The 24,728-nt window shown below is 45.3% G+C and overlaps 1 protein-coding gene across 1 annotated transcript in view; it reads left to right on the forward strand.

Annotated features, from left to right (window-relative positions):
• Window positions 1–24,728, forward strand: part of LOC125449600 (NACHT, LRR and PYD domains-containing protein 6-like) — a 92,780-nt gene that overhangs the window by 19,341 nt on the left and 48,711 nt on the right. The gene's annotated exons all lie outside the window — the stretch shown is intronic.

Here is a 24,728-nt window from a genome sequence, read left to right on the forward strand (position 1 = left end):
CGGAATTTAGCTGGAGAATGAGAAAAAGAGAGAGAAAGTGAGAGAGAGAAATGTTGAGAAATACAGAGAAAAACAGGAAGATTGAGAAAGGGCCAGAAAGGAGAGGGAAATCCAGAAAGGACGAGAGAGAGGATGAGAGAGAGAGGAGTGAGATAGAAAGACCGTACAAGTTATTATGAAATGGTGAGAGAATGAGAAAAGGTGAGTGAGAGATTAGGTGAGAAACAGAAGGAGAAAGCAAGAAATAGCAAGAGAGGGACAGCATGAGAGAGAAAGGGGAAAAAAGATAGAGGGAATTTGGGAGAAAAAGGGAAAGTGTGACAGAAAATGATAGGGTGAGAGAGAAAGCTGTTCGAGAGAAAAAGGTGGCAGTGAGAGGTCGACAGAGAAAGCTGAGAGAGGTGTGAGAGAGAAAGTGACAGAAAGACAGGGGTTGAGAGACAAAGCGAGTGAAAATCTTCTTACAATGACGGACAACTTACCATTTGCCATCCTATCTCAATCGAACATTCCTTCTGCAAACTCTCAGTCAGGACATTCTAGATGCTTATCACTTGCTGCCTGAAATCCCTATTTTCGTCGCATAGCTGTCACTCCGTTAACCAAACCATTTAAAATCTCAGTTGTCTCATTCTCTATCTCTCTGTTAGTGGTGAACTTTGGTTTCCTCTAATACAGCCCAGAACTTGCCTCATGTTAGAGATTTCACTCTGATCCATCCTCAGCAGAACTTCCTTCAGCTCGAACTAAAGCTGCAGCTCCAACTCCTCTGACTGATAATGTGTGCTGAGCATACTCATCACTGGGAGCTTCCTTGTAAATTTGATTGACTCAATTTGTCTCAATTGTCCCCATAATTCTACTTATCGTGCAGTTTCCACAACGGGAAACATGTTCAAGATGAAGACAACATAGCGCTTTCTAAAAGGACAATAGCTGTTTGTTGCCCTCGCCGTCTCTGCCACGATGAACAGAGCCCAATTGACAAGGTCTTTATGAGATATTTCTCAACTTATCGAACTAAAGTGACACCATAAGTCCATGTCTTTCCTCGCGTTCCTACTGCTTTTTGATTTGGAATCTAAAATGTTTTATTGCCTCTACTCTTCCGACCGAAATCTATCACGTCACATTTCTCCACATTGGATTCCATCTGCCACCTATCCATCCTCGCCCACAAGCATCTTGATATCTTTCTGACGTTCAGCCCTATCCCACAGACAGGTATCAACTGCCCATTTTACTGCCATCTACACAGTTTGGCAGTGTGTATGTATACCAGGCAATAACATACATCAAATAAACAACGTCCCAACATTCACCTCGCATCTATTGTATTTCGTCTATGAGTATGCATGCCTGTGTCACATACATGCACACATACTCACATACTCACACAAATACACGCACACACACATACACACATTCTCTCTCGCAGTCTCTTTCACACACAGGGGCACACACATACACTTTCACTCAGATCCTCTCTCGTGCACACAGTTACTCTCTGATACAGTCTTTCACATAGACCCTATGCCATACATACACTGTCTCTCAAACACACACACACACACACACACACTCACTCATGCTATCTCTGTCTAGCCTTTCGACACACACACACTCTCTGCCTTCTTCCTTATCTCATGCACACACACTCTCTCACTCCTCTCTCTCACACACAACCACAAACTCACTCTTCCACACACACACATGTGCGCACGCACACACACACACACACACACACACACACACACACACACACACACACACACACACACACACACACACACACAGACACACACACACATACACACACACACACACACACACACAGACACACACACATACACACACACACACACAGACACACACACATGCACACAAACACATACATGTGAATCAATGGGATGAATTTGTATTTGCAGACACATTCTATTTTGTTCAAAAAACACACAGTTGACAGATATTCAGTCAACGTGGCATTTTATAATTTTCTAAATTTGAAATTGAACTAGCCCGACTCTAAATAAAGACAAAACACGAACAGATTTTAAACAAGGTCTCACACCTAACATACATTTCCTGACCTAAAATGTCACCTCTTCTTTCCCTGATGAAACCTTTAGTTCTGTCGGGGCAGTGACTTCAAAGGAAATTGAGGATTTACATATACAAATTAATCACTTAAAGCCCTCTAACTGTTTGAAGATTTAACAGCATCTTAGGTTGGTTTAGGACAGTGATGTGTCCCTTTGATCTTTTATTTATAAATTCTGAGTTTGATACAGCCTCTCTCAATAACACCTGAAGCTGGAATAAGACTGGCCAGTATTACTTTATTTTTCTCTGGGTATATATTCAATTTTTCCAGTATTGTGTCCTCAATCAGATTTCCCACTGTTAGTGTTAAACTAACAGGACTACAAATTTTTGGGGGGTTGTCGTTTGCCCTTTCCTTGAACATCAATTTTACATTTGCCAGCTTCTGAGCACCAGGACGAACCCTCTCGAAACCTGAAAAATTTCTGCCAATAACTTTTTAAATCTCTCCCTTAACTGTCTCCACAATCTCGGATGCCTTCCATCAGGGTTCATCGATTTCTGTACCTGGAGAACTGCCCGCCTTTTTAGCACCTCTTCTTTACAGTTCACTACACTGCTCAGATTCTCAGCACTAACTCAGCACAGAAAGAAGCAAAATATCCATTTAGTTCCTCTGTCATATCATTGGCTCCAGTGAACTGCTTAGACTGCTTGTTCCTTTTGGCCCCCATCTTTTTCCACATGATATTTCATGCTTAACATGTTGATGCATTGTTACAACTGAAAACTCGCTGATCAACATTTCCAGAAGGATTTATCCCAACTGCTGTGATCAATCTGGATGGGCGATGATAATAAAGATAAGGCCAATGCGTGAGAAGACTCATGTTTCAATCTGTGATTGAAATGTTCTTGTTTAAAGAAGGCAGCTTCCAACCAAGAGTACAAAATGACAGGTTGGATACATATTTTCATCCATTGAAATAATTTGACCATGGGATGGGATCATGGTATTTGAGTGGACAGCATTATTGCTGCCAGTTTCCAGGTTCTGTTTTTGTTATTTCATTGTGATGCACTGGTCAAGTTCGTTTCCGGACACCCTCACGAACTTGCTGCAATAACAAGGCACTGGCCTGTTCAGAAAAACACAAATCCCTTTATTACCAAGCAAGTACAAGCTGTGGAGAATCACTGTACTTAACCCAGCACAGAGTGCAGAGTCTCACAAGCAATTCTCCCCGAGCAGCGGACAGTCCCCGCTTTTTATACTTTATAAAAGACATGATACATTAAACGATTTCACAATTTACAATGGCATGATACATAAAACAGTTCCTACAACAGACAAAAACAGGATACCAAACAATTATTACATCAACAACATAAAAGACCAGGATATAGTATCGATTGCTCGTGAAGTAGCTGCTCATGGCAGGAGGCGATTTCGAGTTGTTGTCTGGGACAGATTGTGATTTCGAGTTGCCAGTGTGTCTGGCTAGAACGAAGTCAGTGCCCTGGCCCCTTTGTCAGCGACAGAAGTTACATGCTTTAGAAGTTTCACGCCTTTGCGAATTTTCCCTGCCTAACCCTATTTGAAAAAGTTTGATTCTAATTTTAATTCAGTCAGGAAGCTTAAGACAGTGTCTGCTTACCGATGTGTGAGAAGATAAGGAATTACAAAAGCTTTACACTGCATTCCTAGTTGGGCAGGAAGCTTCAGGGCAGTGCCTGCATACCTATGTGTAGGTAGATAAGAATTTACTTCTATAAATTAAAGTCTCTGTATAGGAATCAAATGCAGATAAAAGACTTTAATTTATAAAAGTATAGAAATCAATGGGATGTTATCATGTTAACATCTCACACTCAGCAAAGCACTCCTTCATCATCGGGATTAAACTGGCTCTTTCAAACAGATTGCTCATTTACAGAAATTTGAAATAATAAGTTGATCAATGCTGTAGTCTGGATCTCCCCAAGGAGCTTCCACACAGTATAAAGCAACGTCTCTGGGTATGCATCAGTTCAGGGTTTCAAACAAGGTGCTTGTCATGTGCCTGAAGGGGCAAGTCACTTCACATGGAAAAATGTATCGACTAGTTCAGCACGTGGAGAAGGTGTTCTCCATCATTCTTGCTTTTATTGGCAGACCTGGTATGAAGTTAAGATAACTGAAGTTGTTTTATTCTGCTGCTGATCTGCTCCCTGGTTTTATCCTCTGAGCAATAGCAACTCCAAATCACTGACTAATCAGCTTTATGCAGACACGGGAACAGTGATAGCAATTCACTGAATAGTGTTCTAGGTACAATTCTCCACTGACAGAGACTCTCAACTTCACTGCTGCTGCAGCATTTTCTGACCTCGGTGCTCTGCCACCTGTGCCAGTTTCACGTGATTTTTTTAGGTCTGAGGAGAGATCAGGAAATTTCGTTCTTAAGAAGTGTCACTGGACGCAAAACGCGAACTCTGCTTTCTGTCGCACAGATGCTACAGACTTTTTGAGCAATTTCTGTACTTTTCACACAAATGAGACCTGTTTCCTCTGGAATATTGAAGGTTAAGAGATAATCTCCTCGTAGTCTTTAAAATATTAACAAGAGAGAGTTGATAAAGACAAGCTGTTTAAACTGTTTGGGGATACTAGAATATGGGAGCATACTCTGAGGATTAGAGCCAGGCCACTGAGGAGCGATACAAAAAGGTGCAAGAAATCAGGAGCTCCTCTGAAAATGGCAATAGATGCTGAATCATTTGTTCATTTTAGTTACGGAACAGATTTATTTTTTCAGTTACGCCAAGGAATAGAGGGTTTTGTGACCAGTTTTGACTTTTAACGTTGACCAAACTATCAGCCCTTCGGGCAATTCTCGCCTCCTCACTGTCTCTGGGCAGCGGATTCACATCTTGACAGATTGCCTTCCTGAACACTGCACATTGAGACATTTGTGTAAATTTACACTGTAAATATCTCAGCAGCCCTAACACTCACACCTTGTCACTGAGGGATCCGGGCATACTCTGGTATGCTGCATTTGTGTAAAGCAGGTGGAGAACGATTGCTTGAAATCTTACGCACGTTCTGAAGAACTGGCTTCCCGGCCCTGTTGAGTCTGTTATCACGATTTGGTTCGATGCCAAGACCAAGAGATGACCTGATCCAAGGAGAAGGAAGATTTTGGTCAATCCAGTCGCCAGTCCTTGCACTGAGTCAGAACTGTGGTTTCCAATGGAGTTCTGCTCATTTCGCTCTCTGAGAAGAGGCTGTGAGCTCATGTCTGACACATTTCATAAGTTCTTGAGTGATTTGGCTGGAAGACAACCTGAGCAGGAGGTGAAAGCCTTAAAATTGAAACTCACTCAACCCTAACAGCTTCCACTCCACATGTGGCCTGTTTTATGCCGTAAGATCTTATTGTTGCTGTCTGCAACAGGCAGTAGGAATTTCCAATCAGTATTTCAGTGTACCTTGGATAGTAAGTGTCTAGACCCGAAACGTCAGCTTTCCTGTCCCTCTGATGCTGCTTGGCCTGCTGTGTTCATCCAGTCCTACGCTTTATTATCTCTCATTTCACTGTATTTTCTCCTGTTTGTCTTCCACTGTTTTTTTCATGATTATTATCCTATTTGGCCAAAATTGCATTTTTATCCTCTTGCCCTACTCTCTACCTGGAGGTTATGGTAGCTGTCGATCTGGTGGTCATTATAACTGGTGTTAAACTGAAGATATTTCACTGTTATTATCACCTGCAATGTGTCCTGGACATACATTCCTGTTGTGAAGTTGGGTAGAGTCCTTGTGGACTGGAACACGGAAAGGTGGAATTTGGTATTTGTAAGATATAGGCATTTGTAAAATGTTGGTGTTTGTAAAATGCTACCGGGAAGCAGTGCATGGTCCGTTTAAAAGATGATGTGGTTTCTCTCTGCTTATAGATTTGAGAAGGATGTCTATGGGTTTGCAGGTGCACAGATCACCTGAAATAAAACATTTATAACAAAAGTCTATAGTGTTCAAAGGCAAAGCAGCATTTTTACCAATCACCAGGCTTTTAAATTTGGACAATTAATTTGAAGCAGATCTTCTGATGCCAAAAAATTAAATCTGATAGTTTTGACAACATAACACCTATTCTAAGAAATTGTCATAACTTCAAAAGTACAAAAGGTGAAGGCATGTGGAAAATTGGGGGAGAGCCAACTGCCATATGCAAAAAGAACAGCTTTCAGCTCTCAACGAATCACTGACTCTCACAGAATTATCTAAAACTGAGAGCATGCTCCATCTAAATTTAAGGTACCTACGTCACAACTCGTTAATGCTCCTGACAAAAGAATTCAATCCGGGAGCAGAAGTGACAGCTGGATTCACCGTGAAGACGTTCCTGACACAAGAATTCCTGCAGTACATCTTGTCGATCGTACGCACTGCTACGACCGTGTCGGTGGTGGAGGGACTGGGTGCTTGTGGATGAAGTGCAAATCAAGCGGGCTGCTTTGTCCTGGGTGGTGTCAAGTTTCTTGACCGTTATTGGAGCTGTTTTCATCTAAGAAACTGCAGCGTATTCAATCATGTTCCGAACACAACGCCCTTTCCCAGTGCAGGGAGAGAGTTGAGCTGGGAACCTTCGGATTACTTATGAAAGCATAATCGAAATGAATTGTACAGGGAAATAGAATTTCCTACTTGGTACTTCCTTTCAAATTGGAACAGGCTGTCAGCTCTCAACACAATCAAGTCCTTTGAAGGATTCTGAGTAAATTAAACAGAATGGATCATCAGAAAGCGTTTTATTGTTAGATGCATGATCTCATTTCTTAGTAACAATCCAACAGACGCCATAATAATGACATAGCAGCCAACTATGATGTGTTTCAATGTGAGAAATTGTGGCAGGTGATTAGATGCTGTTACCAGAACCCAGCAACCAAGCATTTATTAATGTGGCAAAATTGTCTTGGTTCAGAACGAAGTTCAGTCACACACCAAAATATCTAATAACATATGAATTCCTTCCATCTTGAGAGAAGAAAACATACAAATGAACATAAATGCTGAACAGAGGTAATGGGAACTGCAGATGCTGGAGAATTCCAAGATAATAAAATGTGAGGCTGTATGAACACAGCAGGCCAAGCAGCATCTCAGGAGCACAAAAGCTGACGTTTCGGGCCTAGACCCTTCATCAGAGAGGGGGATGGGGGGAGGGAACTGGAATAAATAGGGAGAGAGGGGGAGGCGGACCGAAGATGGAGAGTAAAGAAGATAGGTGGAGAGAGTGTAGGTGGGGAGGTAGGGAGGGGATAGGTCAGTCCAGGGAAGACGGACAGGTCAAGGAGGTGGGATGAGGTCAGTAGGTAGCTGGGGGTGCGGCTTGGGGTGGGAGGAAGGGATGGGTGAGAGGAAGAACCGGTTAGGGAGGCAGAGACAGGTTGGACTGGTTTTGGGATGCAGTGGGAGGGGGGGAAGAGCTGGGCTGGTTGTGTGGTGCAGTGGGGGGAGGGGACGAACTGGGCTGGTTTAGGGATGCAGTAGGAGAAGGGGAGATTTTGAAACTGGTGAAGTCCACATTGATACCATATGGCTGCAGGGTTCCCAGGCGGAATATGAGTTGCTGTTCCTGCAACCTTCGGGTGGCATCATTGTGGCACTGCAGGAGGCCCATGATGGACATGTCATCTAGAGAATGGGAGGGGGAGTGGAAATGGTTTGCGACTGGGAGGTGCAGTTGTTTGTTGCGGACTGAGCGGAGGTGTTCTGCAAAGCGGTCCCCAAGCCTCCGCTTGGTTTCCTCAATGTAGAGAAAGCCGCACCGGGTACAGTGGATGCAGTATACCACATTGGCAGATGTGCAGGTGAACCTCTGCTTAATGTGGAATGTCATCTTGGGGCCTGGGATGGGGGTGAGGGAGGAGGTGTGGGGACAAGTGTAACATTTCCTGCGGTTGCAGGGGAAGATGCCGGGTGTGGTGGGGTTGGAGGGCAGTGTGGAGCGAACAACGGAGTCACGGAGAGAGTGGTCTCTCCGGAAAGCTGACAGGGGAGGGGATGGAAAACTGTCTTGGGTGGTGGGGTCGGATTGTAAATGGCGGAAGTGTCGGAGGATAATGCGTTGTATCCGGAGGTTGGTAGGGTGGTGTGTGAGAACGAGGGGGATCCTTTTGGGGCGGTTGTGGCGGGGGCGGGGTGTGAGGGATGTGTTGCGGGAAATACGGGAGACGCGGTCAAGGGCGTTCTCGATCACTGTGGGGGGAAAGTTGCGGTCCTTGAAGAACGTGGACATCTGGGATGTGCGGGAGTGGAATGTCTTATCGTGGGAGCAGATGCGGCGGAGGCGGAGGAATTGGGAATAGGGGATGGAATTTTTGCAGGAGTGTGGGTGGGAGGAGGTGTATTCCAGGTAGCTGTGGGAGTCGGTGGGCATGAAATGGACATCAGTTACAAGTTGGTTGCCTGAGATGGAGACTGAGAGGTCCAGGAAGGTGAGGGATGTGCTGGAGATGGCCCAGGTGAACTGAAGGTTGGGGTGGAAGGTGTTGGTGAAGTGGATGAACTGTTCGAGCTCCTCTGGGGAGCAAGAGGCGGCGCCGATACAGTCATCAATGTACCGGAGGAAGAGGTGGGGTTTGGGGCCTGTGTAGGTGCGGAAGAGGGACTGTTCCACGTAACCTACAAAGAGGCAGGCATAGCTGGGACCCATGCGGGTGCCCATGTCCACCGCCTTAGTCTGTAGGAAGTGGGAGGAGTCAAAAGAGAAGTTGTTGACCGCCTCAAACTCTCCACCCCTCTCACCCACTCCAACCTCTCCCCCGCAGAACGGGCAGCCCTCTGCTCCCTCCGCTCCAACCCCAACCTCACCATCAAACCCGCAGACAAGGGTGGCGCAGTGGTAGTATGGCGCACTGACCTCTACATCGCCGAGGCCAGACGCCAACTCTCCGACACCACCTCCTACCGCCTCCTCGATCATGACCCCACACCCGAGCACCAAACCATCATCTCCAACACCATTCACGACCTCATCACCACAGGGGACCTCCCACCCACAGCCTCCAACCTCATTGTTCCCCAACCCCGCACGGCCCGTTTCTATCTTCTTCCCAAAATCCACAAACCTGCCTGCCCTGGTCGACCCATCGTCTCAGCCTGCTCCTGCCCCACCGAACTCATCTCCACCTATCGGGACTCCATTTTCTCCCCTTTGGTCCAGGAACTCCCCACCTACGTCCGTGACACCACCCACGCCCTCCACCTCCTCCAGGACATCCAATTCCCTGGCCCCCAACACCTCATATTCACCATGGACGTCCAGTCCCTGTACACCTGCATTCCGCATGGAGATGGCCTCAAGAGCCTCCGCTTCTTCCTGTCCCGCAGGCCCGACCAGTCCCCCTCCACCGACACTCTCATCCGCCTAGCTGAACTCGTCCTCACACTCAACAACTTCTCTTTTGACTCCTCCCACTTCCTACAGACTAAGGGGGTGGCCATGGGCACCCGCATGGGCCCCAGCTATACCTGCCTCTTTGTAGGTTACGTGGAACAGTCCCTCTTCCGCACCTACACAGGCCCAAAACCCCACCTCTTCCTCCGGTACATTGATGACTGTATCAGCGCCGCCTCTTGCTCCCCAGAGGAGCTCGAACAGTTCATCCACTTCACCAACACCTTCCACCCCAACCTTCAGTTCACCTGGGCCATCTCCAGCACATCCCTCACCTTCCTGAACCTCTCAGTCTCCATCTCAGGCAACCAACTTGTAACTGATGTCCATTTCAAGCCCACCGACTCCCACAGCTACCTGGAATACACCTCCTCCCACCCACCCTCCTGCAAAAATTCATCCCCTATTCCCAATTCCTCCGCCTCCGCCGCATCTGCTCCCACGATAAGACATTCCACTCCCGCACATCCCAGATGTCCAAGTTCTTCAAGGACCGCAACTTTCCCCCCACAGTGATCGAGAACGCCCTTGACTGCGTCTCCCGTATTTCCCGCAACACATCCCTCACACCCCGCCCCCGCCACAACCGCCCCAAGAGGATCCCCCTCGTTCTCACACACCACCCTACCAACCTCCGGATACAACGCATTATCCTCCGACACTTCCGCCATTTACAATCCGACCCCAACACCCAAGACATTTTTCCATCCCCTCCCCTGTCAGCTTTCCGGAGAGACCACTCTCTCCGTGACTCCGTTGTTCGCTCCACACTGCCCTCCAACCCCACCACACCCGGCACCTTCCCCTGCAACCGCATGAAATGCTACACTTGTCCCCACACCTCCTCCCTCACCCCCATCCCAGGCCCCAAGATGACATTCCACATTAAGCAGAGGTTCACCTGCACATCTGCCAATGTGGTATACTGCATCCACTGTACCCGGTGCAGCTTCCTCTACATTGGGGAAACCAAGCGGTGGCTTGGGGACGACTTTGCAGAACACCTCCGCTCAGTCCGCAACAAACAACTGCACCTCCCAGTCGCAAACCATTTCCACTCCCCCTCCCATTCTCTAGATGACATGTCCATCATGGGCCTCCTGCAGTGCCACAATGATGCCACCCGAAGGTTGCAGGAACAGCAACTCATATTCCGCCTGGGAACCCTGCAGCCATATGGTATCAATGTGGACTTCACCAGTTTCAAAATCTCCCCTTCTCCTACTGCATCCCTAAACCAGCCCAGTTCGTCCCCTCCCCCCACTGCACCACACAACCAGCCCAGCTCTTCCCCCCCACCCACTGCATCCCAAAACCAGTCCAACCTGTCTCTGCCTCCCTAACCGGTTCTTCCTCTCACCCATCCCTTCCTCCCACCCCAAGCCGCACCCCCAGCTACCTACTAACCTCATCCCACCTCCTTGACCTGTCCGTCTTCCCTGGACTGACCTATCCCCTCCCTACCTCCCCACCTACACTCTCTCCACCTATCTTCTTTACTCTCCATCTTCGGTCCGCCTCCCCCTCTCTCCCTATTTATTCCAGTTCCCTCCCCCCAACCCCCTCTCTGATGAAGGGTCTAGGCCCGAAACGTCAGCTTTTGTGCTCCTGAGATGCTGCTTGGCCTGCTGTGTTCATCCAGCCTCACATTTTATTATCTTATAAATGCTGAACACTCTATTTTTCAGCATCAAGCTTAGCATTTCGACCGACTGCCATGTCAATGCAGTCTCAAACTTAAGTTTCCGGTCGTGGTGGAGAAAGGTATCAAAACACTACAACGGAGCTCCCATGTGATGAAAGTGATGTAGTGCTGCTCTACTGGCCTCCCCATGCCACTGCTAGAGCATTAAAACCCCAGATGACTCAGTCAGAGAGGGAGAGAAAACATATGGAACATAGACGATTACAGCACAGTACAGGCCCTTCAGCTCTCGATGTTGTGCCGACCTGTCATACCAATCTGAAGCCCATCTAACCTACACTATTCCATGTACTTCCATATGCTTGTCTAATGACGACTTAAATGTACTTAAAGTTGGCGAATCTATTACCGTTGCAGGCAAAGCGTTCCATACCCTTACTACTCTCTGAGTAAAGAAACTACCTTTGACATCTGTCCTATATCTTTCACCCCTCAATTTAAAGCTATGCCCCCTCATGCTCGCCGTCACCATCCGAGGAAAAAGGCCACTGTAACTAACCCTCTGATTATCTCATATGTCTCAATTAATTCACCTCTCAACCTTCTTCTCTCTAACGAAAACAGCTTCAAGTCCCTCTGCCTTTCCTCGTAAGACCTTCCCTCAGTACCAGGCAACATCCTACTAAATCTCCTCTGCACCCTTTCCAAAGCTTCCACATCCTTCTTATAATGCGGTGCCCAGAACTGTACGCACTACTCCAAGTGTGAGCGCACCAGAGTTTTGTACAGCTGCAGCATAACCTCATGGTTCCGGAACTCAATCCCTCTATTAATAAAAGCTAAAACACTGTATGCCTTCTTAACAGCCCTGTCAACCTGAGTGGCAACTTTCAAGGATCTGTGTACATGGACACCGCGATCCCTCTGCTCATCTACACTACTAAGAATTTCACCATTAGCCCTGTACTTTGCATTCCAGTTACTCCTACCAAAATGCATCACCTCACATTTGTCCGCATGAAACTCCATTTTCCACCCCTCAGACCAGCTCTGCAGCTTATCTATGTCTCTCTGTAACCTACAACATCCTTCATCACTATCCACAACTCCACCGACCTTAGTGTCGTCTGCAAATTTACCAAACCATCCTTCTACGTCCTCATCCAGGTCATTTATAAAAATGACAAACAGCAGTGAACGCAACACTTGGCACAGAGGGAGAACATCAGCTCACACCACCATTCAAACCGACAGTACTGTCAACTCGCAAATACACACAAGCACACACACTGGCATAGGCACAGACACAGCCACATGCACGCAGAGACAAGCACACACACAGACACACAGACACAGACACATCCACATACGCTCAGAGACAAACACACACACAGACGCATCCACATGCACTCAGAGACAAACACACACACAGACACACAGACACAGACACACCCACATTCATGCAGAGACAAGCACACACACTGACATACGCACGCATGCACACAAACAACAACACAGGCTCATGAACACACCATCAATATCGATTTGCAAAGGATTGCAATCGGACTGAGGTCCCTCAGGGTGGATCATACTCATGTGGAGAAATGTTGTGCTCCCTCTGAAATGTGGAACTGATCTGGCTTAGAGCAGTAATCGTGACGCATACACATTAAATGGCATGCAAAGAAATGCACACACTAATATAAATAAAATACACGCACATATATACCGAGGGACACACATAGACAGTCACTCGCACAGATACACAGACAGAAACACATGTGGACAGACACACACGCCGAGAGAGAGAGAGAGAGACATTCGGACACACATGGACACACATATAGAGAGAGAGACGCACAGAGATGCATACGTAGGCAGAGGCAGAACACAGACAGATAGACACACACTTTCACACGGACAGCACACAGAGACACACATATATGCAGACATTCACAAACATAAATGTACAAACAGACACTCATATCCACACACACAAACAGAAACAAGCATAAAGACACACACTACCAGGCACACATATGCAAACACTCACAGGCGTACACATGGGCACACATATATTGATGAGAACAGCAACAGGAAAGACTCTAATAGTATTCCACGTCCCTTAGACTAAATGAGAAATTAGTAGATTTTCAGGAATGGACAGTTTTGATAAAAAGGAAATCGCTGCCGAATTGTGCTTCTCATAAATTTGTGTAGGAAACAAGCAAAAGCATGTCAAAGGATGATGGCATATCTGTCGGCTTTTGTGTGCGTGTTCATGTGTATTGAATAAGTGAATCTGTGTTGGACATCCTGATTTTTCTGGGCTTTTCAAAATGGTATTTGACGCTGCTGTGTTGTGCCAGTGTGCTATCTTGTAACAGGATGCTGAATCAGGAACAGAGAAACCAGCATGTTACATCTCTTAGAAACAATAACAGTCATAGGAAAAATACATAGAGAAAAAAAAGAAGCTTTGGGATTGTTTCAGGTCTGGGAGGCCCTCCGCTTCTTCCTGTCCTCAACGCCCTCCGCTTCTTCCTGTCCTCAAGGCCCTCCGCTTCTTCCTGTCCCGCAGGCCCGACCAGTCGCCCTCCACCGACACCCTCATCCGCCGAGCCGAACTCGTCCTCACCTTCAACAACTTCTCTTTCGATTCCTCACACTTCCTACAGACTAAGGGGGTGGCCATGGGCACCCGCATGGGCCCCAGCTAAACCTGCCTCTTTGTAGGTTACGTGGAACAGTCCCTCTTCCGCATCTACACAGGCCCCAAACTCCACCTCTTCCTCCGTTACATTGATGACTGTATCAGCGCCGCCTCTTGCTCCCCAGAGGAGCTCAAACAGTTCATCCACTTCACCAACACCTGTCACCCCAACCTTCAGTTCACCTGGGCCATCTCCAGCACATCCCTCACCTTCCTGGATCTCTCAGTCTAAATCACTGGCAACAAGCTTGCAACTGATGTCCATTTCAAGCCCGCCGACTCCCACAGCTACCGAGAATGCAAATCCTCCCACCCACCCTCCTGCAAAAATTCCATCCCCTATTCCCAATTCCTCCGCCACCGCCGCATCTGCTCCCACGATGAGGCATTCAACTCCCGCACATCTCAGATGTTCTTCAAGGACCGCAACTTTCCCCCGACAGTGGTCGAGAACGCCCTTGACTGCGTCTCCCGCATTTCCCGCAACACATCCCTCACACCCCGCCCCCGCCACAACAGCCCAACGAGGATCCCTCTCGTTCTCACACACCACCCCACCAACCTCCGATACAACGCATCATCTGCAACACTTCCACCATCTACAATTCGAACCCACCACCCAAGACATTTTTCCATCCCCACCCCTGTCTGCTTTCCGGAAAGACCACTCTCTCCGTGACTCCCTTGTTCGCTCCACACTGCCCTCCAACCCCACCACACCCGGCACCTTCCCCTGCGCCCGCAGGAAATGCTACACTTGCCCCCACACCTCCTCCCTCACCCCTATCCCAGGCCCCAAGAAGACTTTCCACATTAAGCAGAGGTTCACCTGCACATCTGCCAATGTGGTATACTGCATCCACTGTACCCGGTGTGGCTTCCTCTACATTGGGGAAACCAGGTGGAGGCTTGGGGACCACTTTGCAGAACACCTCCGCTCGGTTTGCAATAAACAACTGCACCTCCCAGTCGCAAACCATTTCCACTCCCCCTCCCATTCTCTAGATGACATGTCCATCATGGACCTCCTGCAGTGCCACAATGATGCCACCCGAAGGTTGCAGGAACAGCAACTCATATTCCGCTTGGGAACCCTGCAGCCCAATGGTATCAATGTGGTCTTCACCAGCTTCAAAATCTCCCCTTCCCCCACAGCATCCCAAAACCAGCCCAGTTCGTCCCCTCCCCCCACTGCACCACACAACCAGCCCAGCTCTTCCCTCCACCCACTGCATCCCAAAACCAGTCCAACCTGTCTCTGCCTCCCTAACCTGTTCTTCCTCTCACCCATCCCTTCCTCCCACCCCAAGCCGCACCTCCATCTCCTACCTACTAACCTCATACCACCTCCTTGACCTGTCCGTCTTCCTTGGACTGACCTATCCCCTCCCTACCTCCCCACCTATACTCTCCTCTCCACCTATCTTCTTTTCTCTCCATCTTCGGTCCGCCTCCCCCTCTCTCCCTATTTATTCCAGAACCTTCACCCCATCCCCCTCTCAGATGAAGGGTCCAGGCCCGAAACGTAAGCTTTTGTGCTCCTGAGATGCTGCTGGGCCTGCTGTGTTCATCCAGCCTCACATTTTATTAGCTTTGGGATTGTTATTGCCTCTTCAGGACTTTGAAGTCGACATCCAATGAAGAACGATTAACTGCAAAGTTACACTTATCATAATCGATTGGTCTTTGCTGAAATGTGTTGAATGAAGAATGCAAGGCAGGTCTGATGAAGTTTCTTTGTTGGAACCATTTAATTTAAAAATTCATCGCAATGCTGGAAAATTTAATGTAATTGCTGATGTATTGTCCCATGTGCCAAACTCTGGAACAAGTGAAAAGTTAAGATTGTAGAACATTGTAGGAGGAGAGAAAGAAAAGTAAATTGTAGTCTTGTGTGTGTGTGTGTGTGTGTGTGTGTGTGTGTGTGTGTGTGTGTGTGTGTGTGTGTCTTTGTGTGTGTGTGTGTGTGTGTGTGTGTGTGTGTGTGTGTGTGTGTGTGCGTGTGTGTGTGTGTGCGTGTGTGTGCACGTGAACGCGCGCATGTGTGTGTGTGGTGTGCGTGTGTGTGCACGTGAACGCGCGCATGTGTGTGTGTGTTCGTGCATGTGCGTGTGTGCCTTGTTGTGCTGTGAAAGTGTGGATGTGAGGGTATGTGTGGAACAAAGTCTCTAGCTCGATTGGAATTTTTATTCAGTGTCTCGCAGGATGATGACTCATAATAGTACAGCTGTACCTGGTGTCAAATTACTTGCAATAAATTATAAGTTCCATGCAGCACAGAAGTCTTCACCAATCATTCTGTTAATCTTAGTCTAAAAGGCTGGTCAATTGAGGAAAGCTTTGTGCATTTCAAAATCATTAACTTTTGCAACAACTGTGAGAAGAGTGGGGCTTGACTTCAAGTGCACGACCCCAGGTATCTGTGATAAAACTAACTCTTGCTGGAAATGCTGAGACAAAGGCATTCTGAAGAAATTGGATGGCATTGTGAGAATCATTTTCTTTCAAGCATATTGTATTAATTGAATTGGTTTTAACTATGTGTAAAAAACATGCGCAAAAATTCTGTATGTTGGTCATGTCACAATTGTCTGTATTCTACTTTACAGTCGTCATTGATACCATAAAAAATATTCTTACAATGAGCTATCAGAAGCAAATGGTACAAACATGTTTTCGTGTGCTGCCTATATTGGTGAGCTGACATATGGATTCCACTCACTGGGGAATCCGAAATTCAGGTTCTCAGAATTTATACTGGTAATCTTAAATATTATGTTGTTTCGGCTATATTGTAAACGCACATAGAACAGTATTATATTTTACTACACTTTTACTTACGAAGGAACGCTAGCAGTATCTATGGACTGAAATGAAGTGTCTCCTCCTTCAGGAATACAGCACATAATTGGCAAAATGGGAATTTAGATGAGAAAGTAAGTATGTGTTTGGTGGAATGGGGGTGGGGGTGTTGGGGCGATCCGTCTGTGTGGCATGCTTTTCAGAGGGACAGTGCAAACTCAATGGGCTGATGGCCTGTTTCTGCATTGTACGGATTCTTCAAATGATAATAGCAATGAAACTTCAACACTCTTAACTCAATTAGAGGACATGGGTGTTGCTGGTTGGGCCAGTGTTTACTCTTGTGTCTTTTACTGTCCCCTTGAGAAGGTGGTGGTGAGCTGCCTTCTTGAACTGCTGCAGTACATGTACTGCCGGTCGATCCACAATGCTGTTACAGAGGCAATTCTAGGACGTTGACCCAGTGACAGTGAAGCAACAAAGATATATTTCCGAGTCAAGATTGCAAATGGCTCAGACGGAACTTGCATGGTGTGGTTTTCTCTTGTAGCCTTTCTCCTACTCAAGGGAAGTGATCAAGGGTTTGGAAGGCGCTGTCCAAGGGCCTGGGTGAATTTTTACAGTGCATCCTGTAGGTGATAAACTTTGCTGCTACTGGGCATCTGTGGTGGAGGGAGTAGATATTTGTGGATGTCGCACCCAATCAAGTGTCTGCCTTTTATTAGAGAGCGTCCAGATTATTGAGTGTATTGGCGATGAACCCAACCAGACAAGTGAGGAGTATTCCATTACATTCCTGATTTGTATCTTGTTGATGATGCACATACTTTAGGGCATCAGAGGTTGAGCTAATCGTCATAGTATTCATAGCTCTGACTTGGTCTTCTCACTAATTTGTTTATGTGGCAGAAGCAGTTGACTTTAGTGTCAATGTTATCCCTAAAAATATAGTGAGTAACACCACTGAATGTCAAGGAGCGGTGGTTAGATTGTATGTTATTGCAGATAGTAATGGCCTGGCATTTGAGTGGTGTGGATGTTCTTTCTCACTTGTCAGCTCAAGCAGGATATTGTTCTGATCTTGCTGCAATTGAACATGGGGTCTTCAAATGTCACACACAAAAAATCGCGCAGTCATAGGTGTGGCTGTCTGTGTGTGTGCATATGTATGTGTGTGTGTTTGTCTAGCAGAGGGAGATTGATGTCGATCATGTGTATGCAGTAATTAATGTTACTCTGAGAACAAGCATTTTTGATACCATTTATGCCAATCAGCTCCTTCCCAGTACTAACCGATAAACTGTCAATGAGAAAGTCAAACAGGCATATAATGTTGATTAAAAGCCCACAGTTCGGCCACAGATCAGGTATGATCTCATCGATTGGCAGAACAGGCTCAAGGGGCTGAATGGCGAATACTTATTACAATGTTCCTGTATTAAATTGTAAATAAACTATGTTCAAGTTCATAATATATATCAAATATCAAAGCATCAACCTCGTCAAATTGATGACTTTATTTGATCATTTTAGTTTCATTGTAATGTATGTTCCTTTCTCGAAGAAGCTCGCGATTGCATACAATAAACATGTGCTCATTTCTTCAATAACAGCATTGTGCTAATTTCTCTAATACCCATGTGTTCATTTGTGTAATAATGATGTTCATATCTGTAATCTTGTGTTCGCTTCTTCCTTAAATGTATTCGTTTTTATAACATACCTTTGATCATTTGTGCAGTAAGCATCTTAATTTGTGCAAGTAACTTCCGTTTTTTTCATAATGAAGATTTTCATTTGCATAATAAATTTTGTTCATTTGTGTTTTAATCTGTGCAATGATATTGTGTTCGTTTGTGGAATAGATGTGTTCCCATTTGTACAAAAATCTAATGAGTTTGAAAGAATGTGCAATGATCTCATTGAAGTATATAGTATCATCACAGGTTTTGAAGCTAAGTGCTGAGAGAGTGTTTTTTTTTGCTTCATGGGAGAGTCTAGGGTGAGATGGCAGAGTCTCAGAATGAAGGGGCACTAGCATCAGGCTTCGATGATGAGGAAATATTCTCTGAGAGAATTGTATGTCCTTGGAATTCCTTGCCAGAGAACACTGTGGGGCAGAGTCCTTGTATGTGTATGTTTTTTTGGCAGAGATGTGTAGATTCATGATCTGTCAGGAATCAAGAAATACAGGGAAAGGTCAGGAAGGTGGCTGTGAGGGGTATCGGATCAACCATGATCCCATGGAATTGTATAGCACCCATGAGGGGCCAAATGGCCTAACCTGCTCCTATTCTTTTTGGATGTAATTCCAATTTACCTCATCCTACTTTGCTCAGTCATTCCTCATCCGGCAGTGTTTTAACTCCTTTCTCTTTTCTTTTATTGAGCTTATTTTGAACACAGTAAATGTGACGCATCTACTCCTTTAGAGACGGATACTGAAACTGTTCACAGTTGTTGCTCATACTCAGAAATCGAGCCGGTTTATGGCAGAATACAAACAATGACAGACAGTGCTTCGCAAACCTCACATGCATTCTGAACATCAACGTCTCCAACAGAAAAAAGATGAAATTCAAAACCCTCGGTTAACTTTTGAGTTCACTTTTACAGGACTTTGGGGAAGAGAGTCAGAGACATAAATTGGAGGAGGAGGACCAAAAAAGTGGTAGATCATTACTAAGCATACCCCCCAGGATGGGATGCGGCTTCCTTGGTTGTCTTGGCCCTTTTACTGGTTCCCCAGGTCAAGGTCTCCCAACTCCAAGGGGATTTGAGAGTCATTCATCGATATGCATCATTCCACTTGGGACAACTTTGAAGCTGCTGTCAATCGTTACTTTGCCTGATTGCATTCAAAGTGAAGGAGGTAGGAACACAGAGTCAGAGATAATGGGAAATGCAGATGCTGGAGAATCCGTGATAACAGAGTGTGGAGCTTGATGAACACAACAGGCCAAGCAGCATCCTAGGAGCACAAAAGCTGACGTTTCGGGCCTATACCCTTTATCAGTTCTGTGTCCACGTTCCCAGTGAAGCGCCAGTGCCTGATTGAAGATGGGGAGAGATGGAAACCTGACGTATTTTTCCAGCAAATTTACCCACTTTCAACACAACAACCTACCTGCACCAAACGTAACAGAACAAAACTCTTTCTTCAAAATGCATTGATTTACTCTATTCCCACTCTAATGGAATGGCGTTGTATTGATCCTTGCGGTTATCATTGGAAACCATGCTGAACAGAATTCCAACCATTCTCACATTCCTGTTCATAAGCAAATATTTACAAATTAAACCTACAACCCTGATAATGCAGACACTCAACAGAAAGAAAATGATTTGGGCTGTTTCATGGGCAATGCAAAGGTAGTTATGCTCTGTCTGTAACCAAGTCTTGGACATGCAATGGGATTTTTTTTAAGTATCGAGCGAGGGCGTCACTCACTGGGCCAGTACTTACTTTTTTCAACCCAGAGGTAATGTCAGCATCAATCATATTGCTGCGGGTCTCAAATCTTATGTAGGTGAGAGCTGTTAAGGATGGCAGTTTCCTTTCCTACAGGGTATTATTTAGCCAATTAACAATGGCTTTGTGATCATCATTAGACTCTTAATTCTTGTACTTGTTTCTAAATTCCACAAACTGTCTGGGGAGTACTTGAATCCAGTTCAGCTGAGCCTGACAGCTCTAACGAAAGTCATCCACTCAATCAGTGAACTGATCACTCTTAGCCACAGAATTCTTCTCTCTTTCCATTTGTTTCATGGACCAAACAGCAACACATCAACGACTAAACACTTGCCAGAATGGGTGCAGCTCCAACGAGCACTCAAGAAGCTCCAGAAAGCCAGGGCAAAACAACCCGCTTGATTGGCACCACATTCGCAAACATCTACTCCATCCAGCATCAGTGCACAATAACATCGGTGTGCAATTTCTACAAAATGCACTGCAGAAATTCACCAAAGATCCTTTGACAGCATGTTCTGAACTAAACACCACTTCCAGCTAGAAGGCCAAGGGCAGCAGATACATGGGAATGTCACCACCTGCAGATTCCTCTCAAAGCTCATAACCGTCCTTATTTGGAAATATATTACCATTCTTTCGGTGTTTTGGGTAAAACTTCTGGAATTCCCTCCATAAGGGAATATTGGGTCGATCTAAAGCACATGGACTCCAGTAGTCCAGGAAGGCAACTCACCATCAGCTTCTCTAGCAGCATCTAGGGATGGGCAATAAACACACACCCAGTCTGCAACACCCACATCCCACACGTGAATTTTAAAAAAAGAAAAACCATGGTCTGGAAAGAATATGACTTGGGAAATTTGCTTTTTTTTCATAATTTGAGGAATTTATGTAACCAGAGATTTTATTGCATTTCTGATCTTTTCCCTAAACCGAGGCAATGTTGCTGCATAAATAAATGTGTTTGTGCAACAGCTTAGGTTCCACAGAATATAACCAACTTTTTTGAAATGATATAGAAAAGGCTGGGAATCGTCCAAATTAATTCCTTGTATAGCGTATAATAAGAAACTTACAACATTGATTAACCACAGGAGGCTGAAACTCCCAGATATTATGAAAAGCAAAATCACAGACTTCTTTCTGCTCTCCATCTCTGTGCCTTTGTAATTTTCTCCCTTGCCCTCACCCTTCAGACTCTTCCGGACTCGACTGGTCATTAAAATGTGTCTGACTGTCAGAGCATTGAGCGACAAATTAAAAGCAAATGGCAGTAAAGGGGTTAAAACTGTATCGAACCAATCTAATGCCACCCACCAAATCTCAGTGTAGTAGCTTGATTTTGTGTCACAGTTGAATGGCACATTGTTGATTATCTTGCCAGGCTCATATTGAAAATAAAAGGGGATGTTTTTCAAACAGAACAGAGTGCAGATTGTTGCTAGGGCCACAGTCGCAGTTTCCTCAGTACAATATTTTGTTTTCAGCTTCTGACAACAAATGGTCACAAATCGATCAAAGGAGAAAGTGACGGAGAACCAGACAGAGCAGTCCTTGGCTGAACGTAACAGGACTCCTGTAACACTGCACACAGGAGTGTTGTCCAGGAAACCACGTGGGTAATAATATGAGCGAAATTTCCTCAGTACAATCTCAGTGATAATGACCATCAGATCAGCAGCTGCCATAACCGTGAGATAACGCGTAGTGTAGGGAGAAACACCACACTTTCTCCTGGAAAGGATAACAATCGCCAGCATATCAACTGTGGAACACAAATGGAAAAAGAAGTAGTGAATTACCGATCAGAAATTCCCCTTGCCTGTTCGAGACCGCAACATCAAAACCATCGTTAAAACTATTAGACTGTGTGAGTGAATGGTGTGGAAGTCGTTCAGATGGAATGAGTTTACATCTAAGACTGTCACCCCTGCCTCTAATTTGCCTCCAACCCAATCGCACCAAATTTTTCATTGGTGTTAGGAACCGGGATCATGCCCCTTTGTGCGGAACTTAGTCTACAAGGAAACTATTTGAAAGAGTATGATAAAAAAAATTGAACGTTTGAATGGCTTGAGCATTTGAATGGCTTATTGTTCTTCCTCTATCATTAAAAGTGTTGGAAAATGGCATTAGAAAAGTTAGTTGCAATCTTCTGACTGTTTTGGATACAATGGGTGAAGGGTTTCTTTTCTCTGCTGTAGTTTTGTACATCAATGACTCTAAAACTCAGATTGACATGATGGTGAAATTGGCACAAGAAAGCAGAGACAATGTAGTGACTGAATCATGTATAAAGTGAATGAACCTCATTTTAAGTGGTGAATAATAGATAGCTATCAGTGGCAGCAGTTTGTTTGCTCTGATGAGTTTCAAAAATGTGCTTCTACTGGGTGGCCTGGTGACTCAAAGGTTAGCAATGCTGCCTCACAGCAGCAGTGACTCGGTTTCGATTTTACCCTCGGGCAACTATGTGCGCTGCGTTCGTCCAGTCCTCCTGTGTTTTGTTTTTCTTTCCGTCGAGCAGTCCAAATTCCTCCAAGAGTCCAACGATGTGCAGGCTCCGTGGAATGGCCATGCTAAATTGTCCATAGTGTTTCAGGATGTGTGGACGAGCTGGGTTATAGAGGAGTGGGTCTGGGTAGGATGCTCTGAGGATTTTTAAGGACTTGTTGGGCCGAAGGCCCTGTTTCTATTCGAGGGTTTCACGGGAATAGGCTAACAAATAGGAAGCACAGCAACACAGTTCAATAACCCCCAGTCATCGACACAAAACCTTGAGAATCATTTCCAAGGTGACAGAAGTTAAATATAGAAGAAAGATGAAATTAAATTAATGTCTGAAATTAGTTGTGCAGTACTTAGTGAGTCAGCAGTGACCAGGTAGTGAACCAGTGGCGTTTGGTACTGGATTCCTTACTGTTTGTGATTGTTATAAACAATGGTACTGAGAGAGTGTGTTTTGGTTGGGGGTGGGTAGTGGTGTGGGGAGAAATACAATGGCGAGTGTAGGAGAGCGAGGAGGGTGGTGCTGATGTGAATCTGTTTGCAGATGACAAAAAGTTTCTCTGGCCAGTTGACATTGGAGGTGAAGATGTTAGTTTACAGGAGAATATAAAGAAATTGGTCAGATCACAGATCGGTGGCATGTGAAATTTAACCCTGATAAACGCGAGTTGATGCACTTAGCAAGAAGTAACAAAACAGGGGAATTTTCAAAGAATGGCAGGACACCAGGAAGCTCAGAAAAGAAGTTATTTTGGGGTTCTTGTCCACTGATCCTTGAAGGTGGCAGAACAGGTTTATAGAGTTGTTAAGAAGGCTAAGCGTTGCTTGCTTTTAACGGTCAGGGTATAGATTAGAACAGAAAAAAAAAAGTAATGTGGGAACTGTACATGACTTTGTTTAGTCTGCAGATGGAATACTGCATTCAGTTCGGATCCAAACACGATAGAAGGATGTGAGTGTACTGGAGAGGGTACAGAGGAGATTTACTTGTATGCTGCCTGCGATGGAGCATTCCAGCGGTGAAGAGAGACTCAATAAGCTCAGGTTCCTTTCTTTAGAGCAGAGAAGATTGAGCAGAAAACTGCTTCAAGTGTATAAGATTCTGGCAAGCTCAGACAGGGTGAATAGAAAACAACTGTTCCACTTAGACAAAAGGTCCATAATGAGAGGATGTCATTTTAAACTGAAAGTCGTTTAGAAAGGATTCGAAGATGATGGGTGTATGGAATAGAATGTCTGGGAAGGCGGTTATTGGAAAAGAACACAATCTTAAAAAAAAATTGGACGCAGTGTGTATCTAGATCACAACTCTCCACGTAGGACAACAAGGTGTAGAGCTGGATGAACACAGCAGGCCAAGCAGCTTCAGAGGAGCAGGAAAACTTACGTTTCAGATCTGGATCCTTGTTCAGAAGGGCCTGGTTCTATCAGAATCTGGAAATATGTGACCATTGAACTTACACTTCAGAACACAGAGTGAAAACTATTTTTTTTCCTTCTTATACACACTAAAATTACATTAACACGTAGTCAGCTTCATGAGTTGGAGAAATAGTTCTTTAAAAATGTCTCTAAAATGTCACAGCATTGAAGAATATTGACCTGACACTCGAAGGATGGATTAGTGCAAACTTACTATATCTTTGTTCGTACCGAACTCAATTAGCCAAAAGGCCTCTTTTGAACTGCATGATCATAGGATTCAAGCTAAGGACATTTCAGTTTGCTACCCATCATTCAGAAAGTGTCCACTCATTATACAGATATGTGGAAACATAGAAGATAGTAACAGGAGTAGACCATTCGGCCCCCCAAGTCAGGTTCGATGGTCATGACTGATAATCAAACTCAATCCCGTAATCTCACCCTCCCCCATATTCCATGCTCCTTTTTGCCATAAGAGCTCTATCTGTCTTTTTATTGAAAATGCATAATGTTTTTGTCACAACCACTTTCCGTGGTTGTGAATTCCATAGGTTCACCACTCTCCAGGTGAAGAAATTTCACCTTATCTTAACCTAAATGCTTTTCCCTTACCTTTAAATGAAGACCTTTGCTTCTGGACTACTCCACCTTTGGGAACATACT

The sequence above is a fragment of the Stegostoma tigrinum genome, chromosome 46 (assembly GCF_030684315.1).
Source record: "Stegostoma tigrinum isolate sSteTig4 chromosome 46, sSteTig4.hap1, whole genome shotgun sequence".
In the NCBI taxonomy this organism is placed as follows: Eukaryota; Metazoa; Chordata; class Chondrichthyes; order Orectolobiformes; family Stegostomatidae; genus Stegostoma; species Stegostoma tigrinum.